Below are 25,400 nucleotides of genomic sequence, written 5' to 3'. Positions count from 1 at the left end.
TGGGCCATGCATTTGATATACAACCAAAGCAGTTTATGTATTACATACAGGTGCTTTCTCTGTCCCTAGCAGGGGCGGACTGGCCATTTGGACAACCGGGTAGTGCCCGAGGGCTCAGAGGCTCTAGTGGGCCCAGAGGCTCTGCCCGGATGCCTGCAGCTCTCCCCACTCCCACCCAATACCCTCCTGCCACGGCCATCACTGCAGTGGTGGCAAAAACAGAAAAAAAAGATTGCAGGGCCATACACTGTTCCTGCTCGCAGCTGTCGGTCCCGCCTTCCTATGACATAATTTCCTGTTCCAGGGCAGAGCCAGTCAATGGCGAGCAGGAACAGTGCGGCACCGTGATCTTTTTTTTCTGTTTTTGCAGTCACTGCTGAAACAGTAGCAGCAGAAGTGGCCGCAGCAGGGGGGTATTGGATGGGAGTGGGGAGAGCCTGGTGCGCCAGTGGCAGTGTGCGGTGGGGGGGGGGGGGGAAGAGGGGTTGGGTGTTGGGGGCCAGACTGAGACGCTGGATGGAGGGGGGAGTGGGACAGACGCTGGATGAAGAATAGAGTGGGGAGGGGGAACAGATGCCGGATGGAAGAGAGGAGAGATGGGACAGATGCTGGATAGAGGAGTGGCCTAGTGGTTAGGGTGGTGGACTTTGGTCCTGGGGAACTGAGGAACTGAGTTTGATTCCCACTTCAGGCACAGGCAGCTCCTTGTGACTCTGGGCAAGTCACTTAACCCTCCATTGCCCCAGGTACAAATAAGTACCTGTATACAATATGTAAGCCGCATTGAGCCTGCCATGAGTGGGAAAGCGCGGGATACAAATATAACAAAAATAAAATGGAGGGGGAAAAAGGACAGATGCTGGATGAGAGAGAGAGAACAGATGACAGATGGAAATGGGGAAAGGTGGGACAGACATTGAATGAGGGGCAGAGAGGGGATAGATGCCAGATGGAACGGAGAGAGAGGATGCAGATGCTGGATGGAACTGGGGAGACAGAGGGCCTTAGTGGATGGAAGTGAGGAGAGAGAGGGGCCAGGGTCAGATGCTGGTTGGAAAGGGGGAGGGAGAGAGAGGGGGGGCAGACGCTGGATGGAAAGGGAGGACAGAGGGGGCAGACGCTGGACGGAAAGGGGGGAGAGAGAAAAGGGGAGCAGATGCTGGATGGAAAGAGGAGGAGGAGAGAGGGGCAGACGCTGGCAACCGTTAAGAAGAGATCGAGGAAAGATGAGACTGGGAACAACACAATTAGAAAAAAGTAAATGGCCAGACAACAAAGGTAGGAAAAAAATCAATTTTTTTAGGATAAAGTGGTGTTGTAGCTGTGTTAATAAATACAGAAAATGGAAATGAGGCGATATCTTTATTGGACTAATTTTAATACATTTTTGGCTAATGTTTAGAGACCCAACCCTCGTTTCGATGTCAGAACAGAAAACCTTAACAGCAGTATACTATCCTGACCTGAGGAAAGAGGTTTTGGCCCGTGAAACCTAATTGAAAAATGTATTCAGTCCAATAAAATGGTATCATCATATTTTCCATTTTTTGTTTTATTTGTATTTGTCAACCTACAGTATAGTGATTGAAATATGTCAGCTTTTGAAATTTGCATCTGCGGGCGGGGGAATAGCGATAGTGCAGCGGGCAGGAAAGAACTGGAATGGCGGGGGCGTCGGCTGCGGCGGTAGAGGGAGCCCAGACCACTCTCAATGCGTCCCTGATCCCTAGTGGGCTCACAATCTATCTGGAGATTGCCTAATGCCGCAAAAGGTTCAAGAGTAAGCACAAAAAAGCAACAGAGTCCTCATCTCATACCTCTCCAAAACCTGAAGGGTTCGGCATCCCTATCTATTCAGTCACGATCAGGGCATAGACCGTAGAAGTCTGCTCAGGTCTCGTTTTGTTTCCCAATTACCAGCATTGCCACGCAATCTCCGCTAAGATTCCACGGAACCATTCCTTCTAAACAGGATTCCTTTGTGTTTATCCCACGCATGTTTGAAGTCCATTACCGTTTTCATCTCCACCACCTCCCATGGGAGGAAATTCCACATATCCACCACCCTCTCCGTGAAAAAATACTTCCTGACATTAGTCCTGAGTCTGCCCCCCTTCAACCTCAATTCATGTCCTCTAGTTCTACCGCCTTCTCGTCTCCGGAAAAGGTTCATTTGCGGATTAATACCTCTCAAGTATTTGAACATCTGTATCATATCTCCCCTGTTTCTCCTTTCCTCCACGGTATACATTTTCAGGTCAATGCAAATCCCATACCACTTTTGTAGCTTTTCTTTGCACCGCTTCCAGTCTTTTTACATCTTTAGCAACATACGGCCTCCAAAACTGAACACAATACTTCAAGTGGGGCCTCACCAACGACTTGTAGAGGGGCATCAACACCTCCTTTCTTCTGCTGGTTATGCCCATCTCTAAGCAGCCTAGCATCCTTCTGGCCATGGCCGTTGCCTTGTCGCATTGTTTTTTCACCTTCAGATCCTCCGACACCAACACCCCAAGGTCTCTCTCCTGAGTCGAGCTTACTAATCTCTCCCCTCCTATCCGGTATCTCTCTTTTGTGTTTCTGCGCCTTTGCCCTTATATCAAACCATACGGTGTGATGATCACTATTACATAGGTGGGCATCCACCCGGCTATCGGAAACACTACCTCCATTAGTGAGCACTAGATTCAGCATCGACCCTTCCCCTCAAGGGTTCCATCACCATTTGTCTGAGCAAAGCACTTTGACAGGCATCCACAATCTCCCTACTTCTTTCCGATTCCGCAGATGGGACGTTCCAATCCACGTCAGACAAATTGAAATCTCCCAACAGTAGCACCTCCCCTTTCATACCAATCTGTTGAATATCTTCCATCAGATCCTTGTCTAACTTCTCCGTTTGCGCAGAAGGTCTGTAGATAACCCCCGTGTGGATACAGGTTCTGTCTTCTCTTTCCAGGACAATCCATAAAGCTTCTTCTTTTCCCCAGGTTCCCCCCATTTCAGCTGCTCTGATATTCTCTCTCACATACAGAGCCACTCTTCCACCCTCTCTACCCTTCCTAAAAAGATTCATGAGAATCGTTGAACCACGTCTCCGTAATAGCAATGATATCCAAGTTTTCTTCAAACATCAGGGCTTGCAAGTCTTGAACCTTTTTACTTAGACTACGAGCATTTGTGCACATAGCTTTCCATGTGCTTAGTGAGTTTGGGTGGTTTTTTAATATTTATATGACCTTTCCCTCTGCCATCATGTTTATTCTGGGGGTGACTTTAAGAAATCCCGTTTCCTTTTGTCACCCCCACCCTCTAGTTTAAATGTCTAGAAACATACTGTCTGAATTTCTCTCCAAGGATCCTTTTTCCCATCACAGAAAGATGTAGCCCATCATTACAGTACAGCCTGTTATTTTTCCACGTATTACCCCATTGTCCTATGTATCTAAAACCTTCTTCATTACGCCAAGACTCAAGCCACTTATTGAATTCCTCTGTTTTGCGTAGTCTTTCCTCTCCTCTCCCCAACATAGGAATTACTTCTGAAAAAGCCACAGTCCGAACCAACGATTTCAGTCCCTCCCCAAACTTCTGGAACGCTCTCTCTGTGCTGTAAACTTGCTATTGTTGGCAAGGTCATTTGTCCCCAGGTGAATTACATCAGCGTTTGAAGCCTCGCTCTCTTCTCGGATCACTTTCAGTATTTGGTCTGTACATCTTGTAGCTGAAGATCCTGGAAGACATTTCATTACGTTGGAACCCCTGAACTGTGCTCCTAAGTTAATGCCTCTGATAATGAAGTCTCCGAGCAGTAATAATTTTCTGCTTTTCACAATTCTGTCATTAGTTAGGGGATGTTTCTGGGGTTGTGCTACTTTCATTGCCTCTGGTTCTACCACAGTACTTCTTTTTTTGCCATCATAATGATGAAACGCTGCAAAAGAATTTGACAGGGGCAAAGCTTGGAAGGGCGAGTGTTTCTGTCGCACAGATCTTAGTCTACCAGAGCCTATACTGTGACCCATCTATTCCTCTGATGTTTCATTCTCTGAGGCAGTGGTGGTAAATTAGCTGGGAAATGAGTAATCCTGGATGCTTCTTTAATTGTAGTTAATTCCTTCTTGAGTTTGTTGATCTCTTCTTTCAAGGCTGATATTTGGAGACAGATAGGACAAGCTCTAAGGTTCAGATAGTTTGAATTAGGATTAAAGCAGAACATATATTGCACTGAATGAAGGTCATAATGATGTGATTCACAAGTGTGAAAAGGTGAACTCTGAGAGGGAATAACAAGAATTAGGATTGACCAATTAAGTGTAATGAAGATTACACTCTGGAACTAGTATTTAAGATATTCTCCTCAGGAAAGCAGTCCAAGATCACCTTGACTCAAGAAGAGAATTACCCTCTTCTCAGGATGGCCTTCTATCCATTCCTTCTCCTACAGAGATGAGATTCGTTCATACCAGGAAAATGACCTTTTCTTTTGTGGGTCTTGATCTTTGGAATTGTTTACTTATGAGAGATACGGGGAATTATTTATTCTTCAGAAAAGCACTGTGTGTCCTGGTATTTTAGTTCTTATGTTCCAATGGATTACTGATATTTGAGTTGAGTTGTCTTTGCTTGTTCCAATGTTTTAAAGTTTGTCAAAGTTTTGTTTTTTTCAATACATTTTTTAATATTTTCTGTACTTTGCTCCAACCCTCAGGATTACGCAAATAATAAAATCAAATAATGAACCAAAGACAATATTGCTGTACATTCAGGATAACGTCATTCGGTTTAGCCTGTCTACATCTCATATTCACATTCAGGTTATTTCCATGGTATCTTACTGCTTAGATGTACAAGACCACAATTTCCTGAAAAGTCCAAATTCAACTGAGAACCCTATCAGGCCACTGTGACGTTTCAAGCCCAGACTGTAAAAGTTGCCTCAAAAATGTATACAAGCTATAATACAGCTGCTTCTGCAAACACTGAAATTTCAGTGTAAAATCTGCTTCCTGTGCACATCGCTATTGCTCTTGACTGAGTAGCCCTTCTGTTAATTGATGGGGAAATGAGCAGAACTTCCATGTAGCCTCCCTGTGAAGTGCAATCAGGCCAATACTCAAAGTGATTTAAACAAGCAGGAGAGGCTTCTGCCTGCTTATATCACCTCTCATTGCCTACCACCCTAGGTATTCAGCAGCACTAAAGCAGGCAGTGTCGTTGAATATTGCCTCTGACTGCCGCCAAAAAAGTGGGCAGGTCAAAGGAACTACAGGAGGCCAGCATTAGGGTGGAGCCCGGGGTTATGCAGGTGCTGGCAATATTCAGTGCCGGCACCCGTATAGCTAAGCGGACGAATTTAACACGGCTCAAAAACGAGAGACCACATCAGCCATATTGAAGGAGCTGCCGCTAAGGGCAGGAGTGGAATTCACTCCTGCCTCCATCGTCCCCCTACAGGACCACTAATGATTAGGCTCAGGGGGGCCTGTGGAGCCCTTGGAAGTGGGGAGGGGGTGGAAATGGTGTGGGATGGGGATGATGCCGGGACGGAGAGGGGATTCCTTGGGGAGGGGAGCAGGAGGGGGCTCTGAGGAGAGGAAATTTGTTTTTTTAAAGTTATGCGAGTGCCAGCCCGATATTCAGTGCCAGCACCCACATAACGTGAATATCAGCCGGCACCCATATAAGCTCTGGCAGCAAGGGCAGTGTAAAATTAGCCCCAGACATTCCGTGTCGGGGCCCAAAAATATCCAGGGCTAATCTAGGCAGTGACCATCAGCATTTAAAAAAACCATGACCGTCACTGGATGAGTATTGGCCGGCTTGTGTTTGGACAATACGCACTAGCTGACACAGAGATCTGTAAGCCCAGCAAGAAACATGAAACAGTGCATTCCAGTACCATTTGGACAGAGCAGTGCTTAGTGGAGAGAGTTTGAGACAATCAGACTTAGGCACCTAAGCTCTGAAGATGCCAATTCCTTCACAGCAGATCAAAGATCACAAAAAGAAATATGTAGAAAAATATCAACCCAGAGACAGTTATCAGCAAATCCGGCTCAGGCTGATAAATAAATTACATTTTAAATTGATGGGATGCTGGGAGATGCAGCCATAGATGAAGAGTGTATGTGTATGTGGGAGGGGGGGATGTTGGGCTGGAGAGACAGTTTATAGATTAGAGCAGAACTACAGACCTTTCATTACTTGGAAACTCCCACTAAAGCTTACAGATGATTGCATCCAACACAGTAACTACAAAGCAATTTTCAGAACAATTTTTTATCTTTCCAAAATTAAAAAAAAATGCATTGTAGGACAGAACATCTAAACTATATATTTTTTCTAAAAAAAAACAGATAAAATAAAAAGCAAGAAGAAAGCGACTTCCAACTATCTTTAAAAAGAATAACATAACATCATCTATAAAGGCCCTTACTAATATATAAGTTTAATTAACGACCCTCACTGAGCTCTCTCTTCAGCACTATTTAGCTTCTTCCAGCTCTGGCTATCTCTGTACTGCTGCAGTTCACTCTTTAGCCACTTAACAACTCTAGTTTCACACTCTGGGCTGCGTCTGTAATCATTGCTTCAGCCTCCTTCAGTTCTAGCTGTAATCACTTCTGGTTCATTTCTCTATATCGCCGTGGTTCCCTCCTCAGGATCCTCTGGCCCTTCTCTCTGTCCTGCTGAAGTCCCCATAATAGCTTCCTCCAGCTTTGGTTTATTGCCACAATCCCCTCTCTCCAGCCTCCTATGGCCCCTGAAACAGTGCTGATCACATCATTTACAAATGTTCAAAACACCAAAAACCTTTCACACTAATCAAATATGAAAATAAAAATAGAGGAAAATGACAAACAGCCGATCAGTCCAATTCCAAAATCAACTGGTGAAATTGGCTTAAAACATCAGTGGAAATAAACCAATATGGTTCTAAAAAAATGACTTCCTCAGTAATATATACCCACAAAAAGAAAATACATCAATGACACACAAAGCTGTATTATTCACTTTAAGGGTTTGCTCCTTGTGAAAGCTGTTAAGCAAACCACTGGTGGTAAGGATTATTCTATCTTGACCCTATTCCAGCTCCTTGTGACTGTGGGCAAGTCACTTAACCCTCCATTGCCCCAGGTACTAAATAAGTACCTGTATATATGTAAACCGCTTTGAATGTAGTTGCAAAATACCACAGAAAGGCGGTATATCAAGTCCCATTTCCCCTTTCCCCTTTATATGGGGAATTTTTTTTCTTATCTTCCAAAGATAAGCCACACATTAGTTTTTGATTTGAATAAATTTATTGATGGTCCTAGGGACACTGTTATATAGTGAAATCCTTTTTTGACTTTTTGGAATTTTTTCACATGCAAAAATTGAATCAAATGCCTCAAGTCTCTTTCTGTCCTGCCCCTTTTCACGGTCCAACGGAGATTTGAACTTTATGGACAATGTTTTTTTATATATATTACGCTATATGGATGTAAAACTTGGACCATGAAAAGGCAGGACAGAAAGAGAATTGAGGCATTTGAGTTGTGGTGCTGGAAACGACTTATGAATAGCATTGGACAGTCAAGAAATCTAACTGATGGGTCCTTCACTAGAAGCTCACACGATTAGAGAAACTATCATATTTTGGCCATATTCTGCATTAGCCAGAGACCCTGGAAAAGGCAATTATGTTAGGAATGACAGAAGGAAAAAGAGGGCATGGGTTGACACAATCACAACAACAAAGAATGATCCATTAAAAAGCCTCCACACATAAACAGAAGATAGATCATTCTGGAGAAAGTCAGTATGGTCTCTGGGAGTCTGCTTTGACATGACAGCAATTAATCAATCAATCATCTATCAATTTGGTAACATTTTCAAGGCTTAGTCAGGAGTAATGCAAGTAAGAATAAGGATTATGGAGTAGAATGGCTGGCTTTAGCTAAGTTGCTTTTCAGCAAATAAACACAGAAACTGCAGAGGGAAAAGAACTAGAGGCCATGTGATGAAACTACAGTGTAGTAAATTTAAAACAAATCAGAGAAAATGTTTCTTCACCCAACGCATAATTAAACTCTGGAATTTGTTGCCAGAGAACGTGAAGGCGGTTAGCTTAGCAGAGTTTAAAAAGGGGTTAGACGGTTTCCCAAAGGACAAGTCCATAAACCACTACTAAACGGACTTGGGAAAAATCCACAATTCCAGGAATAACATGTATAGAATGTTTGTACGTTTGGGAAGCTTGCCAGGTGCCCTTGGCCTGGATTGGCTGCTGTCGTGTACAGGATGCTGGGCTCGATGGACCCTTGGTCTTTTCCCAGTGTAGCATTACTTATGTACCCATTGAACACTGTGGATAAAATATGTGAAGAGACTCCACGAAACACCTGTCAAACTCAGACTAACAAACATGAACAAACAAAAGGAAAAATCCTCCCGTGAACAAGTCAAGCAAGAAAAAAAGAATGGGAAGGAGTCAAACTCCACAAGTCAGGATGTCATAAACAGGCTCAATTTATTAGCAGATAATCTTCAGGGTACAAAACCCAATCTTCAAGATAAAGTACAGTAATGTTTAAAAATGTGCAGAATCCGTGGATGCAAGAAAAGTAGTGTACAGTAGATACTCCAAAGTATATAGATGACCCAACACTGCAGTGTTTCGGCAAAAACATTGCCCTCTTCAGGGGTCCTAATGTCAAATACACATTACATGTTCTCTACCAGACAAACTTCAAATATTCCACTAAGCACTCTGAAAAACCTGCTAAGATTGAACGGTGTCTCTGTTTTCAGGCCATTTGTTAACAGAGACGTTCATACTTAGCAGCTTTTTCAGAGTCTTCAGTGACATATTTGGAGTTTGTCTGGTACAGAACATGTAATGTGTATTTCATATTAGGACCCATGAAGAAGGCAATCATTTGTATATTTTGGAGTACCTACTGTACACTACTTTTCTTGTCTCCTCGGATACTGCACATTAAACATTATTGTACTTTATGTTGAAGATTGCATTTTGTACCCTGAAGATTATCTGCTAATAAATTGAGTCTGTTTATGACATCATGAACTCAGACTATGCCTAAAAGTTCTTAAAGCTTAACAAAAAAACAAAAGCAAAACAAAAAACACAACGAAAAACAAAGAGAGGCTGAGATCTGCACAAGATGAAGCACCAAATGTCCAGCAGATCAAAATGTCCAAATAAATTATAAAGCTTTATTATATAAACCACAACAAACAAATACGTTAAAAACCCAACATGGCCATGTTTCAATCCACATAGGAGCTGTATCAGGGGTAAAACACCTTTGTAACAGACGTTTTCAATAGAAATTTTACCCTTTCACTGTTGAAGCTAAGATCTCTACCAATCAGGAGATTAATAATTTCGTATTTACTATTGCTATTTATGTAAATGGTTTTTCATTACTGAACCTTTATGGTTTCCCTTTTGGGTTTTAGATTTCATTATCAGGGTACTTTTATGTTAGCATTGTCTTTCATGTTTCTTGAAATCTATTATTTTTGCTTATTCAATTCACACTGATTATGTTCACCAAGATATAGCAAATGTAACATGTTTTTGATGCTATAGACATTTAGCTCCCTATTTGGGTATCATTCAGGCATACAATTATTTAACTATGGTATAACCAAACTTTTCTTATTCAACCATAGAATGCCTTGAGACTAACTTGTTCCTCTGCCAACCTCTGACTCCTGATGGACTAATTATGATTGTGTATTGCCTAGGATAAAGACATGGAAAGGTCCAATTTTGTACACCGCAAGTATTACGTCCTCAAGATTTGTCCAGGCCCAAATTTTGTTAGACCCTTCCAGGTCGTTGCAATAACCTTTAGACTTGCAAACTACAGGACCACAAGTCTTGGCTCCATTTGAAAGATATACGGTTTACCCAGCTGCAGAACCCGATGTTATCAGCCCAACCACCTCAGAACCAGCCACTTCCCTCAGCAGACCAACAGCAACTGTCACTTCTACTGATTCCTCGCCCAGATCGTTGTGAAAATCCAGCCCTGTTAGATCTTCCAGATCTCCGTGCTCGTCCAGATTCTTCAGAGCTTCCACCGCGTCAACCAAAAGTGACAAATTTATTTTTATTCCTTTTTAGCTAATGACACGTTTTCTATTATGAATGAATGTTCATAATTGGACTCTTAGAATATGTAATTGCGTATTAGCACTGATTTTGAATATTTCATGTCAACTTTTTCCTGCTATTTCTGGTGGGCTCGTGATCATATAAAGGGAAACTCCATGCTTCCCAGTCATTCATTATGCCTATGTCAACACTTATGTATGGCCCTTCTTAATATTATTTTTCTAGGGTCTCTTCCTGTAGAGTTTCATAATCATAAAGATATATAGAAATTGCTGCTACCATCTTACTGTATGATGCAACCTCATAGTCGCAATCAGCTTCTTAGTGCTCATGATTGGATGGCCATGACGGGTAATAGTAAGGTCCAGGAATTCCAACCTGCTTAAGGATTCTGGATACCTACAACCTAAGACAGCCTGCAATCAAAGTACTAAGCACATATTTGTTGAGCCCATAACAATAAGGAGTTGGCCCTAGAGGATTAACAGAATGCTTAATCAAAACTACTATTCCTTCCCAAGACCACTGAGACAGATACATTAGATTATCTCCCCATGCACTGGTTAAACCACTATGCAGCAGATGCAATAGAAGCCATAGAAAGACCTGCAACTATTTAGTAGTATGATACACCTGGGATTTCTACTATTTACAAGGTAATACTGAATATTGAACAATGTCAACTAATACTTATCAATGCTAATCCATATATAACCTGCGAAGCTATGTACAATCTGCTCACGTTGATACCTATACTTATTTCATGAAACTATGCTTGCAAAATCAATAGGATAAGCCTGATGGATTTTGTAGATGGACCCATAAATCTTTCCCACCCATAAAACCTTGAGCAAGTCTCAAGAGGGGTGACATCAGGATTAGGGCCCAACGGGTTGGGTAATGAAAGAGGAATTCCATTCGCCCCGAATAATATATCAATACCTGAGCATGAAGTTTCCTATATTGAACCCTACCTACTGGCCATTTCTAAAGACCAAAACACACTCCCCCCACATGATAGTCTGATACTTTCTGGAATAGATAGTAGTGATTTAGACCTTCTGTTTCTGCTGCCTCCAGTCTTTGGAGCCAGCAAGTGGGGAATGTATAATTATGGTACAGCTAGAAGCCCCCACCGGAAGGGTGGGAAGTTAAATCTCAGAGCTCAGGCTGTTAAAGACACAGGCCAAGTCAGAAATCTGATGGCTAGCATAGCTAGGAGCTTGCTGGAAAAGCATGGCCAAGTTTTTAGCCCAGATTGAGGCCTAAATGATCTAAATTAGAAAAGTTAGGTCAAGAAAATGTGAAACAAAATGGAAGATCAGAAAACAAAATGGAAACTCTAAAGTGTCAGTTACAAAGTGGATTTTCCCCAATTTCCCCATTTGAGTTAGAAAAAACTTGTTTTTCTGAAGTATCTGCAGGTGCAGGGAAATAGTTGAGAAAGAAGGGGCGGCAACTTTCCAGTTAAGCAAGATTGTGGTCAGCTAGTTTGAAGTAAACAACTGTAACATTGAGGCCAATGGGCTCCATTAGTTTGAATGGGGCTAGGAGGGTATAAAAGATAGGGAGATTTTGGGCGTGTTAGAAGATCTCCTGATGTGCTAGACTGAGGTGCTGTCCGTCCGACCGATCATCCCATCTGCCTGTATACTTGATCCTGCTGTATTATTGTGGTAAGCTATAATAAAGCTGATTATTCTTGCAACTTGTTCCCTCACTCTTTCCTATAGAATATTTAGAGACTTAGTTGAACTCTTGGGGTAAAAATGGGTAGTAGGAGAAAACCTAAGCACACATCTATTGGTTGGGAGTCAGATAAGCGCAAGCATATTGTGGATGACAGCCTTCAGGGAACCTCTCTGGTAGATGACTAGCTTGCCAGCCTACCACAGAGGGTCTTCATGGGTCTATCCAACCCAAATAAAAACAGGACCAACTAATAATATGTGACCTATATCAAAGATAAAAACTAAAATATATGTATTTATATATGTTGTAGTTTATATAATAAGATTTATAATTTATTTGTACATTTTGATCTGCTGCTGTATTTAGCTCTTAAAGCTTGGAAGAGAAGTTCTGTCCGATGACATCATCCGTACGTGAGCCTGGTTCCAAGAAAGCAAGAGTTACAAGGCAGAAAAGCAGAATCCAGCAATGCTGATTTTCAAAGCAGCAATAGAAAGGGTGTTCTGGGGAATGTAGTTTGGTTACTAGTGAAAATTAACATCCCTGTAGAGGGGAAATGTTCAAAACCGTGCTCCCAGGTAAACAGTAATTTGACCAGGTAATGGTCTGTCTAAAAACTAGCCTCTCTTGGTAATCTATAAAAGCACATAGTTTTCCTTCAGCATAGTTAAAAAAAAACCAAAAGTTCTCAGGGATGTGTTTAGGTCATGGAAAGAAAACAGAGTATGCCTGGCATTCTCAAAAATATACAAGCCAATCTATCTGCCCTCTGCCACCCACAAACATGGAAGGTGTTGCGTTTGCAGACCCTTTTAGCACACATACGCAGTACTAGTTAGTTTTTCCAAGGGAAGCTAACCAGCTGGATTTTTTGAAAATTATGTGTAAAGTATGCATGGTAAAAGCACATGAATCTGTGTGGTTCTTCAAAAGCTCCCCTTAATTTACCAAAAAATGGACTTGTTATACATCATGCTCTCATATAAGACAACATAAGCACATAAATGCTTTTTACTCCCTTTGATTGATGGACTCGAGTTCTGTCCCCCATGAAAAGCAAACTTAAAAGGCCCCGATATTCAGTCCATGGGAGATAGCAGGGCTGTCTCCCGTGACCATGCCAAACCTAGATATTCAATGCTGGGATGCTTCCGGTGACCTGCATTGAATATCTAGGGGTTTTTTTGAGCAGTTTGAAGATAACCGGTTATGAGGCATATTTTCAAAGCACTTAGCCTTCCAAAGTTCCATAGGTTTATATGGAACTTTGGAAGGCTAAGTGCTTTGAAAATATGCCTATATGTCAATATTCATACATAGCTGGTTATCATAAACCATCCAAAGATATTCCAGGGTGTGACAAGGACAAAAATGACCACAAAACCCAGTTTAAAAATTGGAGAATATTCGCCAGCTAAGCGCTATTTAACCGGTCAGAATCCGTTCTGACAGGTTAAACAGTGTAAAATATTGGCGGAAAGTACCCAGGTACATTCCTGCTTAAGCACCTTATTGAGTCTAAGAACCCACTTCATTTGCATAGTTTGGTCACCTGTCTGCAGCACTGAATGGGATAGACTTGCATTAAGCCCACCTCGGGTTGCTTGGATAAATTTTTTCTCCATGATTGGGGGGGGGGGGGGGGGGGAGGTAATCGTCAATTAAAGAGCTATTGACTTGAGGGAAGGGGAATCAATATTGTGGAATACAATATGAAACAGTAATCTCAATCAGCATTCAGTAATAGAAAGGACTTCAACACATACACAAAGTAATTGGCAGCTCCCTCAGGGTCTGTGTGTTTAGCTCTACACCATTGGCCCATTTAAAAATGCCCCACTGGCTGCAGAAGCCTGACTGTCTATGCTTGTTCAATCAGAACCTGAGAATACTATCAAGAACTAAGAAGAATTTTGTTAATTCTCCCAAGAATAATGTTTCAGGAGCATGGTCAGCTATCTCCCATATTTCAGTAACATTCCTGCCCTGCTCAGAGTCACTTGTGGTCTTTCACCCATGGCAACCACGCTAAGCAGCCAACATCTTCTCATTAGGCTGTAAAAGAAGCCTCATTTCTCCTCTGCCTGACAATCGGCTATTGATTCACAGTCCTTGGGAAGCCCTCTGGGGACCAGAACAAACGAGCAGGGCGAGAATGACTCACAAAGTTCTTTCCAACTGCGCATGCTGTGTGCATGTTCGGGCAGATGTGTGTGTGTTGTGGGGGGGAGGGTGGAGTTTAGTTCTAAGGCATGGAAGCAGTTCAGAGTTAGAAGAGTAGAGACCATGGTCAGCACAGTGTTCTCTCTAATTTTTGCTCGCCCATGTGCGCATGAAAAATATTTTGTGTGGAAGATTTCTGCCTCGATTCAAGGTGTGTGGAGTAACCTATGTTCACAATATAAAAGCCAGCACAAATTTTGTGCATGCAGTTGCTAGGTGTTTGCGATCTCTTTCTGACCCGTATGCACACACACATAGCTTAGAGGGAACACCAATGGTGAGCCAGTCAGAAAGGGGCAAGTCCCTAACTGCTTTTCACTGCATATAAGTTTCTAAGCTACTGAAGCTAAACTCTTCTAATTGAAATGCATTGTGACATTTTCTTGAAGGGGGGGGTTGCTATTTCTTTGGAGACCTCAGTCTGATTTAGCCCATTCTCAAACTCAATGTGTCTTTTTACCGGTTTTTCCACACGACAAGTTTCATCCTATTCTGTTTCTTTGGAGAACTATGTGGCCTCCACACAGACATTTTCAACCTCTTTTGTGCAATTCTTTCTACCTTCCATTAGGCTGGAAAGAATAAATAAACAAAAACACTAAAGTCAAAGGCCTCAAGATAATGTCCCTATGAATGATAGAATCTGGCAACAAGATACTGGCAACAAGAGAAGTAAAATATGTGTTTGTGTAGTGCAGTACCCCAACTTGCACTTACAATCTAGCCTCTTATAATTCAACTGCAACTAATGTTCGTTCACGAAGGTATTTAGTGAGTCACACTGGTGAACCTCTGTGTAACAGCCAAAAATAGGACTAGTGAACAGCTCACATGTTCATGGGAAATGCCCACATCAGTTAATCACACACCCACATTTTTAATGCAGCTTTTGGACTAACTGGAATATCCTAGAAGTCACATTTTGATTTCAGAAAATTTCTCATCTCTGGCAGGGGGCGTGTCAAGATGGCGGCCATGCAAGTTTGTTAGCAATCAGTGTTTGTCTGCTGGCGTTACCTTTTTCCTGATTTGCTTAAACAATGCCTCACACAAAAAGAAAAGGGACGGTGAAAGCCCGACTGCCATCGGACTGGACTTCATCCCCGGTCCAGCAGACATTGGACTGCTATACAACTGCTGCTTCTCTAATTGGAGTAAAGACTCCCGCTGAAGGAATCGAGAGAGGAGAATCGACCCTTCTGGGAAATGAAACATCATTGACTCCTCCAGATCTCAATCCTCCACCACGTCCTGCGCTTAATCGGGGTGAGGCTGGAAGTGCAGAGGCGTCGGAGGTCGGTGCGGACTGTGCTTTCATTGGCAGTGCCTCTCCTGTGGACGCGGAGGGGAAGAAAATGGAAGCAGTTAATGCTCCCGTGGTGATAACCCTGGAATCCATTTGGGGTGCTCTACTACCTCAGTACAAGAAACGGCGCTGCTGGTCAACAACATTGATAATCTTGTATTATCGATGGAAGAAATTAAACAAGGAACAAAACAACAAATTACACAGCTACAAATGATACGTCATAAATTGGAACAGATAGAGAACTATAACCGTCGTCTGAATTTAAGGATCTTAAATTTTCCAATGGCAGTGGGTATAAATTCGACGGATTTCTTTAAGAAATATTTGCTTGAAGTTTTACATTTTCCCTCAGAAGGAATTCCTCCATTAAATAAAACTTTCTACCTGCCAACATCAAATCGAAACCTAGTAGAACAAGCCAACATAGGAAATAAGGTCCAAAAATTTGGAATTGAGCAAGGTTTACAAGACATTTCAGCTATATTAGAAGACTCACTGACAGATATTTATTTATTTATTTATTACATTTGTACCCTGCGCTTTCCCGCTCATGGCAGGTTCAATGCGGCTTAACATAGTAGTTAGGATTTCAGTGTGTTGCAGAGAGAAGTACAATCTGTAGCAACGTTGTATTAACGTAGCAAGATAGAAGTAGTTATTTGTTATCACAAGAGAAGGGGTCGTGTAGGTGGGAGAGTTAGGGAGGGGGTGAGTGAGTTGTGTTAGGAGATTTGGTGTAAGAGAATAGGGGGGGGGAGGAGATGTAGGAGGATTGGTGGGAGGGGGTCTAGTTCATTGTCATTATCGCTTGGCTGGTTGTTGTGTGGATGGGTACATAGTTTAGGTTGGATCATTTGGGTAAGCCAATCATTGGGGGAAGGGAGTTTCGGGATTGGAATGCACCACCGCAGCTTCTTGTTGCACCAGGACCCGCAGATAGCGCAATGCAGGTAACACAGGGCCTGTGTAACGTTGTCTGCCCTGTCATGTACAATTAATGCACAGCAAAAGCTGGGCACATCCTCTGCACAGGCTTTGAACTCACCCAACCTTCTATAACTCAAAGGTCTACATTAATAGTTTCATTTGTCTTTGAGCAGGATTTAAACTCTGTTTTAAAGATGTACTTTAAGAATTCTTTTAAAACGTTTTGTGGGTATAGAGTTTGGATCTACCCCGACGTAACAAAATCCACGCAAGATAGAAGGCAGAAGTTTCTAGCACTTAGAGAAGAAACAAGGTCGATAGGAGCAAAATTCTTGTTAGCTTACCTGTGTAAATGTATAGTAAAATATTTGGAAAATACTGTAAGTATGTTTTTTGGGAACCTGAACAACTCAGTGCCTTTCTGAAATTAAAAAGAGAACCCACTGGATCCAAGGAAGGAGAAAAATGAGACTAAGAAATAACAGAGGAAAAAATGGCCAGGCCAATTTCTAATATATGTGTCTTTTGTTTTATACTCCTCATTTTTTCCACATGTCCCCCTCCCTATAAGTGGTCTAAGGAAGAGATGTATGATTTTCTTTGCATAACATGTACATGTCTAAACTTAATTTCTCTATATTGCAATTTGCAAGTGAATTTATATAACTTGTAAAGTTTAACTGAAATTAATAAATATAAAATAAAATAAAAAATAAAAATATTTCTCAGCTCTCACATGTAGACCATATGCATTTCTCAGCTCTCACATATAGACCATATGCAATGTCTGAATTATTTTCATAACATATAAGAAGAGCTGGACAGTAGAGAAAAGCAGCTCTGCCATCATTCTGGTAAAGTATAGTTATTTACCTGTAACGTAGGTTCTCCGTGGACAGCAGGATAAGTCAGCCACATATAGGTGATGTCATCAGACAGTACCACTGGACAGAAAAAGCTCTCCAATAGCTCAGAGGGTTTTTTTCCCCAAACCCTCTGAGCATGTGTAGAGTTCACCCCTCCCCTGTAGCTAGGAAAGACCAGGTACTCCCCTTCCTTCTGCAATTTGTCAATAGCTAATGCCAGATCGGCTGCGATGGGAGGAAGGTGGGTTGTGTGGCTGACTTATCCTGCTGTCCATGGAGAACCTACATTACAGGTAAGTGACTATACTTTCTCCTAGGACAAGCAGGATGTGTTAGCCACATATAGGTGACTCCCTAGCCAAGGGGTGTACTTGACTCTGTCATGATGACCCTGTCATTGCGCAGCCCTCAAATAGCTGTGGTAGGCCAAGATGGTTGGTGTAAGAAAAACGGAAAATTATGAGTTGCCCTGGTGCCTGGTTCACATGGAACAGTTTACTGTATGTTAGCACCCCTGTTTTGTAATAGGAACAGGTAGGTATGACTAACCAGGAATGACCTGCAACAACGTGCAACAAGGGGTTAACTGGCAGCAACATGCAACAACTTGTAACATAATCAGGTTGGAAGGAGTGACGTCTGACGGGTGCTTCAAAACCCTCTGTGGGGTGATGATAACTAGGGTGCCCAACGCAACTGGAACAGTGCATTTGGTGCAGAAGGTTTAGTGTGCATCCATGGGAAGTTCTAGTTCTAGACTGTGTCTTCTTGGCCCCAGTGTTTTGCCAGGTCCGTGCTGTTGTCTGGTGACCCCTGAGGCGGGTGCTGGTCTGTCCTTAATGTGGCTTGTAATACTGTGCCACCAAAGAAGGTCGGTACGTGGAAGACTCTGTCGAGGCAATAATGTCATGTGTGAATGGAAGACCAGGCGGCTGCGGTGCAGACATCCTCCAGTGATGTTGAGTGGAGGTGCTCTAGAGGGGTGGCTAAGGCTCTGAGTTGATGTGTGTGAGCCCCTGTCAGCGGATGTAGGCTAGCCCTTTCGTAGGTGAACGTGATGCATTGCGCTATCCATTTGGAGAGGGTACATTTGGTACTGGTAGGCCGGGTCTATTGGGGTCATAAGACACAAATAGTTGGGAGGCAGCCCTGATCTATTTTGTCCTGTTCAGGTAAGTCCCGAGGGCCCGCACACAGTCAAGGGGGTGTAGCCGATGCTGCTCTGATGTTTCGATGGAAGGTGTGTAGAGTGCAAGAAGGACGATGAATTGGTTGAGGTGGAAGGCTGGTACCACCTTGGGGAGGAATCTAAGGTGGGTTCTCAGTACTGCCCAGTCTTGGAGGAGTATTGTGTAAGGAGGGTGGTCAACCAACATTTGGAGCTCACTGATGCCTCTGGCCGAGGAGATGGTGATGAGGAAAAGGGATTTCCAAGTTAGGAACTTGAGGGCAGCTTCCTCCAGCGGTTCGAAGAGTGGAAGGGTAAGTTGACGAAGTACGGTGTTAAGTTCCCAAGTAGCTGGTGGTGGTCTAATTGGAGGATGTAAGTTGGTTAGGCCTTTAATGAACTGAGCCACCAAGGGATGGGTAGAGACTGATTTGTTGTCTCTACATGGTCATGGTAGGCCACAATAGCGCTTAGGTGAACCTTGATGGATGTGAGTTTGAGATCTCCCTCAGATAGGGTCAACAGGTATTGTAAGATGGTCGGGATGAAGCAGAAGAGAGGTTCAAGTTGAGTGGTGGAGAACCACATGCAGAACCGTTTCCATTTGAAGGTGTAGGCGTGTCTTGTAGATGATCTTTGGGCTGCTAGCAGGACTTGTTCAATGTTTGGTGCTAGTCTCACCCTTTCAGTATTCATGCAGCCAGTGCCAGCATGCAGAAGTCGTGGTGAAGAGGCGACCCACCGTCCTGGATGATGAGGTCTGCCGTTTCATGGAAGCGACAAGATGGGCGGGAAGCCAGACGTTGGAGATACGGGAACCAGGGTTGTCAAGGCCATAAGGGGGCAATCATGATCACCGAGGCTCTGTCATGGATGATCTTCAGTACAGTTTTGGCAATCAGCGGTGTCATGGGGTAGGCATAGAGTAGATCTTGACTAAACTCGAGCGAGAATGCATCCGCGCAGAGGTGTTGTGGGGAGGGTCATTTGGAGCAGAAGTTGGGACACTTTGCATTGTGCTCTGCAGCAAACAGGTCGATGGAAGGGGTTCCCCATTGATGAAATAGGTTCCTGTGTTGGGGGTTCAGGGACCATTCATATGGGTCTAGTTTACGGCTTAGACTGTCGGCCAGTCTGTTCTCTCCCGGAAGCTAATGGGGCAGCTGATGGGAGTTGTAAAATCTCCATATTCTGCAGGCTTCTCTGCAAAGTGCGACTGAGTCTTACCTCTCTTCCTTGTTGATACAGAACATGGCCACTTGGTTGTCCGTTTGAAGGAGGTCTGTCTTACCCATAATCAATGGGCTGAAAGCCCTGAGGACGTTGCCCATGGCATCAAGTTCTAGAACTTTGATGTGAAGGCATGCAGTCTTGGAGGCATATTTTCAAAGCACTTTGGGAGGCTAAGTTCCATAGGTTTCTATGGAACTTTGGGAGGCTAAGTGCTTTGAAAATATGCCTCTCTGTGGACCACTTTCCTCCCATGCAAAGGTGGGGGAGGTGTGCCCCCCAATCACGGTGTGAGGCGTCTGTGGTGATGGCCATCTGATGGGGTGGTGCCGTAAATGGTTTGTTCTGGTGAGATTGGTCCAAGATATCCACCAGGCCAGTGCTCTGTGGGTGGGTTGCAGAATTGGGATTTGCAGTGACAGAGGCTGTGTGTGCCAATTTCAATGCTGGTGCAAGTGCCACTGAAGTGGTCGCATGTGGAGCCTGGTGAGTTGGATGACATAGACTGCAGCTGTCATGTGGCCAAGGAGGCGGAGAAAGGATCTTGCTGATGCTTGCTTGCAGGAGGAGATGCATTGTGCCAGGTGGGAGATGGTATCGGCACGCCTGGTCGGGAGGAAGGCCCTGACCTGTGTTGTGCAGATTTCTGCCCCAATAAAGGTGAGAGTCTGGGATGGTGTCAAGAGGGATTTTCAGAAGTTGATGAGGAAGTCCAGGGGTGTGAAGGAGTGAGGTCTGCATTTCCTGAGGTAATTGTCCCACTATGAGCCAGTCGTCGAGGTACAAGAAACACAGGTACCCTCTCTGCGTTGCTGTGCTGCCACTACCGCAACACATTTGGTGAACGATCTTGGTGTGGTTGAAAATCCGAATGGGGATGACCTTGTACTGTTAGTGTTTGCCCTGTACCTTGAAGCAGAGGTATTTCCTCTGAGATGGATGCATGGGTATATGTATGTATGCGTCCTGGAGGTCCAGGGTAGCAAGTCAGTTCTCAGGCTGGATCAGAGGCAGTACAGTCCCCAAGGAGGGCATGCGTAAGCATTATGAATGCAGCTGTTCATCTTGTGGAGGTCCAAGATCGGACAGCTTCCCTTGTCCTTTTTGGGAGTGAGGAAGTAGTGGGAGTAGAACCCCTTGTTGATCTCTTGCAGTGGGATGGGCTCTACCGCCTGCATGTGGAGGAGGGCCTTCAGCTCCTGGATGAGGAGTGGTGTATCAGAGTCTGCTTTGGATGCGTGGTGAGGGGGTATGATTGGTGGGGGGTGTTGGAAATTGATGCGGTAACCCCATTTGATAATGCTGAGGACCAACTGATTGGAGGTGATCTGGGACCAGGCACTTGCAAAGCATCTGATGCGGCCGCCAATCAGGATGTGTTGTTCCATTGATGTGTGTTCAAAAGCCCTGGTTCTGTTTGGGGCCTGTGGGTGGTCGCTGTTGTTCCCTGTCCTTCTGGAGTCTTTTTTTGCACATAGGTGTTAGAATGGTGTTGTCAGTGATGGCTGTTTTGTTGCCATCTTGGAGCTGCAGAGTAGCATCGTGAGGATGGGTGTGGTTTTCAGGGGTAACCTTTGTAATGCCATCTGGAGGGAGCAGCTCTTTGTAGCCCGTCCATGGCAAGGGTTTGGAGTGTTGTACAGTTGTCCTTGATGTTGTCCACCGTTTCCTTGACCTTGTTACCCAATAGGTTCTTGCTCGTGCAGGGGGTATCAGCCAGTGGATCGGGGAGGTCCTTGTGTAGGGACTGTGCTTGGAGCCATGCGAGGCGGTGGGCCGAGATCGATGTGCCAGTGATGCAGGCAGAGGTCTCAAAAGCATCGAAGGCTGATCGGAAGAGGTATCTGCTGAATTCTTTTAGATCGTGGATGAGGGGTGAGAGGAGTTCCTGGGCCGTAGTGGTGCTGGACTGGACGCTATTCTTCATCTTATTCAGTATGGTCTTTTGATAGAGGAGCATCTGGAACTGGTGGGCAGCAATACGGGAGTTGAGAATGGCGCTCTGAAAGGTCCTTTTGCCAATAGAGTCCAGGGTTTTAGAGTCCTTCCACAGTGGCACGGAACTGTTGCGCGAGGACCTGTGAGGGCTGAGTGGCGACAATGGACTTGTGGGGTAGTTGGCTCTTGTCAAAACCCAGTGTGGAGTTTACTTAATATTTCAGTTCTAGTCTTTTGGATTTTGACAGGCCCCAGAAGAGTGTGTGTCAAATCTTGTCCTTGCAATCCAGGAGTGACTGCAGACATTGGAGGAGCCCTTGCTGGCTGCTGGGTGGCTCTGTCATCCTGTCGGTAGGGAGGATGAGGTGGGTGGAAAGCTTCTGGAGGAACCTGGGGTAAGCTAGGTCCTCCTGGTGCATTGGGGGGTATTTTAGATGGTGAGTAGTCAGAATTGTAGTCCCAAGGAAGCTGGATTCAGAGTAACTGTAGTAGTATTCCTTGTGAGGTCCTTTAGGTGGTTCGCTCCTGGCCATATTCTGTGTGTTCTATGCCCGGGGGGGGGGGGGGTAGACTGTGGCGGGTTCTTGGTGTGGATTATAGTCGGTGGTAGTCCTTGGTAGGAGTGGGAGGCATATGTGGCGCTGTATCATGGAGGCTGTAGGGTATGCGAGGAGCAGCTAGATGGCTGTCCGGGGTCGTGGATGCCCGGTCACATCCTGGGCGGTGGGGGGGGGGGGATGAGAGTGAACTGGAAGCGAAGTACCTACGGCTGTGGTAGCGCTTCCTGTGGCTGTAGTACTCCTCCCGGTGTGCATGTCTCCAGTGTTTGTGTCTGGAGGCAGAGTGAAAGGAGGATTTTTGTCCATCTTTGCTGTGCTGATGGCTCCTGATGCAGTGCTTGCTTCCTTGGGTCATGACGTCAGTGTAGACAGGAAGGGCAAGCCTCAAATGCTGTGCTCCTGATGTGAAGGGGGTGGTGCTGAGGCGATCTGGGATTGGCTGCAGAAGCTGTCCCTCGTGTGAGAGGGCGTGGGCAGGGCTAGGAGGGGACTTGTGGTAGGGTACGTACCGGGAGCGAGGCCATGAAGGGGGGGAGGGGAAGTTCCTCTTAGAGTAGCGGGGCTGCTCACAAGGCCCAGAAGCTGGGGAATCCATTTGGTGCAGCAGGGCTGATTACCAGGCCTGGGGGTAGCACCGGGAGATTTGCCTGGCTGGAGCAGGAGACATGGCTGCTTTCTTGAATGGTGGGAAGGGTCGCAGCACTTAACACAGGTGTGGTAGAGGCAAGTGCCGTATCGCTGCTCTGTGATGGGGAGCTGAAGGATACCAGCACGTGGTGTGTGACCTGTAGTGGTTTGGGTGGATGTACCAACACTGGAGATCTGGTCAGTAGCTCCAGTCTGCCATTCCTCTTTAAATAGTACCAGAGGGTGTACTTCCTTTGCTTGAGTGCGCGCGGAGACATGTGGGCTCAGTGCAAGCAGGGCTGTGTTTCATGGGATGGCCCCAAGCGCTGGACACACAAATCATGTGGGTCCAGGGTGCTAACCTTCTTACTGCAGCCTGGGCACCTCTTGAAACCAGCTTTGTCTTTCTCTGGCACGCTGATCAGGTAAGATGGATATTTTCAGTAGTTTTTGTGGAGAACAAAGTAAACAAACATTGGGAACGGCAAAAAACAGACTGGAGAAGGAAGGGGAAGTACCTGGGGATTCCTAGCTATGGGGGAGGAGGGAACTCTACACATGCTCAGAGGGTTTGGGGGAAAAAAACCCTTTGAGCTATTGGAGAGCTTTTTCCGTCCAATGGGAGCCGTCGGATGATGTCACCTATATGTGGCTGATGTATCCTGCTTGTCCTAGGAGAAACACTGGTTATATCCAATCAATTGTTACAAAGTTGCAAAGCCCTCTACAGGACTTTGCAAGAACTGCAGACCTGCTACGTTTAAACTACCTTAATTTCTTACACAATGTTATAGGAATTCTTTATTACTAACTCACCTTTTCCTTCCATCCTTCACACAATCAAATGTACGAAAGCCAAAAGGTTGCTTTGTCTTGTACCCAGATATAGTGCAACCCTTAAAATTCCCTTCCATCTTCCTACCATCCAAGGTAAATGTCCTAGTTCCTTCTCCTCCTAAAGGGCTCCTTGATCTTTAAAGAACATAACAAATCACAATGGCCAAGCCCAAGACAAGCAAGAAATGAGAGATAAGAAAATAACTTACCCTACAGACGAAAGTCGAACTTTTAAAGAAGCAAAATAAATGAATAAATAAAATTTAAATCTAAAAAGAAATGTTGTTCTGTACTTGAAAACACACACCTCTAAAAATTTATTACTATTCCTCTTTGTTGGTCAATACGTTTTTAAAAATTTCTGATTATTATTATTATGTATTGCACTTGTATCCCACATTTTCCCACCTATTTGCAGGCTCAATGTGGCTTACAGAGACCTGTTATAGCATAACTACATAGTTACATAGTAGATGACGGCAGAAAAAGACCTAAACGGTCCATCCAGTCTGCCCAACAAGATAATTTCACGTGTGCTACTTTTTGTGTATACCTTACCTTGATTTGTATCTGCCATTGTCAGGGCACAGACCGTATAAGTCTGCCCAGCACTAGCCCCGCCTCCCAACTACCAGCCCCACCTCCCACCACCGGCTAAGCTTCTGGGGATCCCTTCCTTCCGAGCAGGATTCCTTTATGTTTATCCCACGCATGTTTGAATTCCGTTACCATTTTAATTTCCACCACCTCCCGCGGGAGGGCATTCCAAGCATCCACCACTCTCTCCGTGAAAAAGTACTTCCTGACATTTTTCTTGAGTCTGCCCCCCTTCAATCTCATTTCATGTCCTCTAGTTCTATGCCTTCCCCTCTCCGGAAAAGGTTTGTTTGCGGATTCATACCTTTCAAATATTTGAAGGTCTGTATCATATCATCCCTGTTTCTCCTTTCCTCCAGGGTATACATGTTCAGGTCAACAAGTCTCTCCTCATACGTCTTGTAACGCAAATCCCATACCATTCTCATAGCTTTTCTTTGCACCACTTCCATTTTTTTAACATCCTTCACAAGATACAGCCTCCAAAACTGAACACAATACTCCAGGTGGGGCCTCACCAACGTCTTAATACAGGGGTATTAAAACCTCTTTTCTTCTGCTGGTCACAGAGCCTAGCAATCTTCTAGCTACGGCCACCGCCTTGTCAGGTTAAAGAAAACAATTAGTATTACATAGAGGTAGAGGAATCCAGGTAGGTTTGAACAAGTCATTATTGGAAAATACAATCTGTGCCATTTTGGTTAGGTATTGTGTTGTCGTTCGTTAAGGGTTTTCATGGCAGGCTTTGCTAAAGAGGTATGTCTTCCGGGATTTGCGGAAATCGGTCAGTTCTTTGATCGTTCTTAGGTTTATTGGAAGAGAGTCCCACATTTGCGTGCTTATATAAGAAAAGCTAGACGCGTGTGTTAGTTTGTATTTTATTCCTTTGCAGTTGGGGAAGTGTAGGTTAAGAAAGGTGCGGGTGGATCTCTTAGCATTTCTGGGTGGCAGGTCTACGAGGTATCTCCGTAAATGATTTTATGAACAATTGTGCAGATTTTGAATGTGGTTCGCTCTTTCAATGGTAGCCAGTGCAGTTTCTTTCTTAGGGGTTTAGCGCTTTCATATTTTATTTCCCAAATATGAGTCTGGCTGCGGTGTTTTGAGCTGTTTGAAGTTTTTTGATGGTCTGTTCTTTTGCAGCCAGCGAACAGTGCATTGCAATAATCTAGGTGACTTAGCACCAATGACTGCACCAGTTTAATGAAAATGGCCCTTGGGAAGAAAGGTTTTACTTTTTTGAGTTTCCACGTGGCATGGAACACTTTCTTAGTTGTATTCTTCACAT

At 44.3% G+C, this 25,400-nt stretch overlaps 1 protein-coding gene and 1 long non-coding RNA gene across 2 annotated transcripts in view; one reads left to right on the top strand and one right to left on the bottom strand.

Moving 5' to 3' along the window:
* Positions 1-25,400, bottom strand: part of LOC115468813 (transmembrane protein 263-like) — a 352,513-nt gene that overhangs the window by 276,055 nt on the left and 51,058 nt on the right. The window lies entirely within an intron of this gene.
* LOC115468814 lies at positions 3,086-10,728 on the top strand. The gene is made up of 3 exons (XR_003941921.1): positions 3,086-3,096; positions 4,773-4,778; positions 10,627-10,728. It is a non-coding gene; the product is annotated as an uncharacterized LOC115468814 (long non-coding RNA).

The sequence above is a fragment of the Microcaecilia unicolor genome, chromosome 4 (genome assembly GCF_901765095.1).
Source record: "Microcaecilia unicolor chromosome 4, aMicUni1.1, whole genome shotgun sequence".
NCBI lineage: Eukaryota > Metazoa > Chordata > Amphibia > Gymnophiona > Siphonopidae > Microcaecilia > Microcaecilia unicolor.
This window is presented reverse-complemented; position numbering and strand designations above follow the sequence as displayed.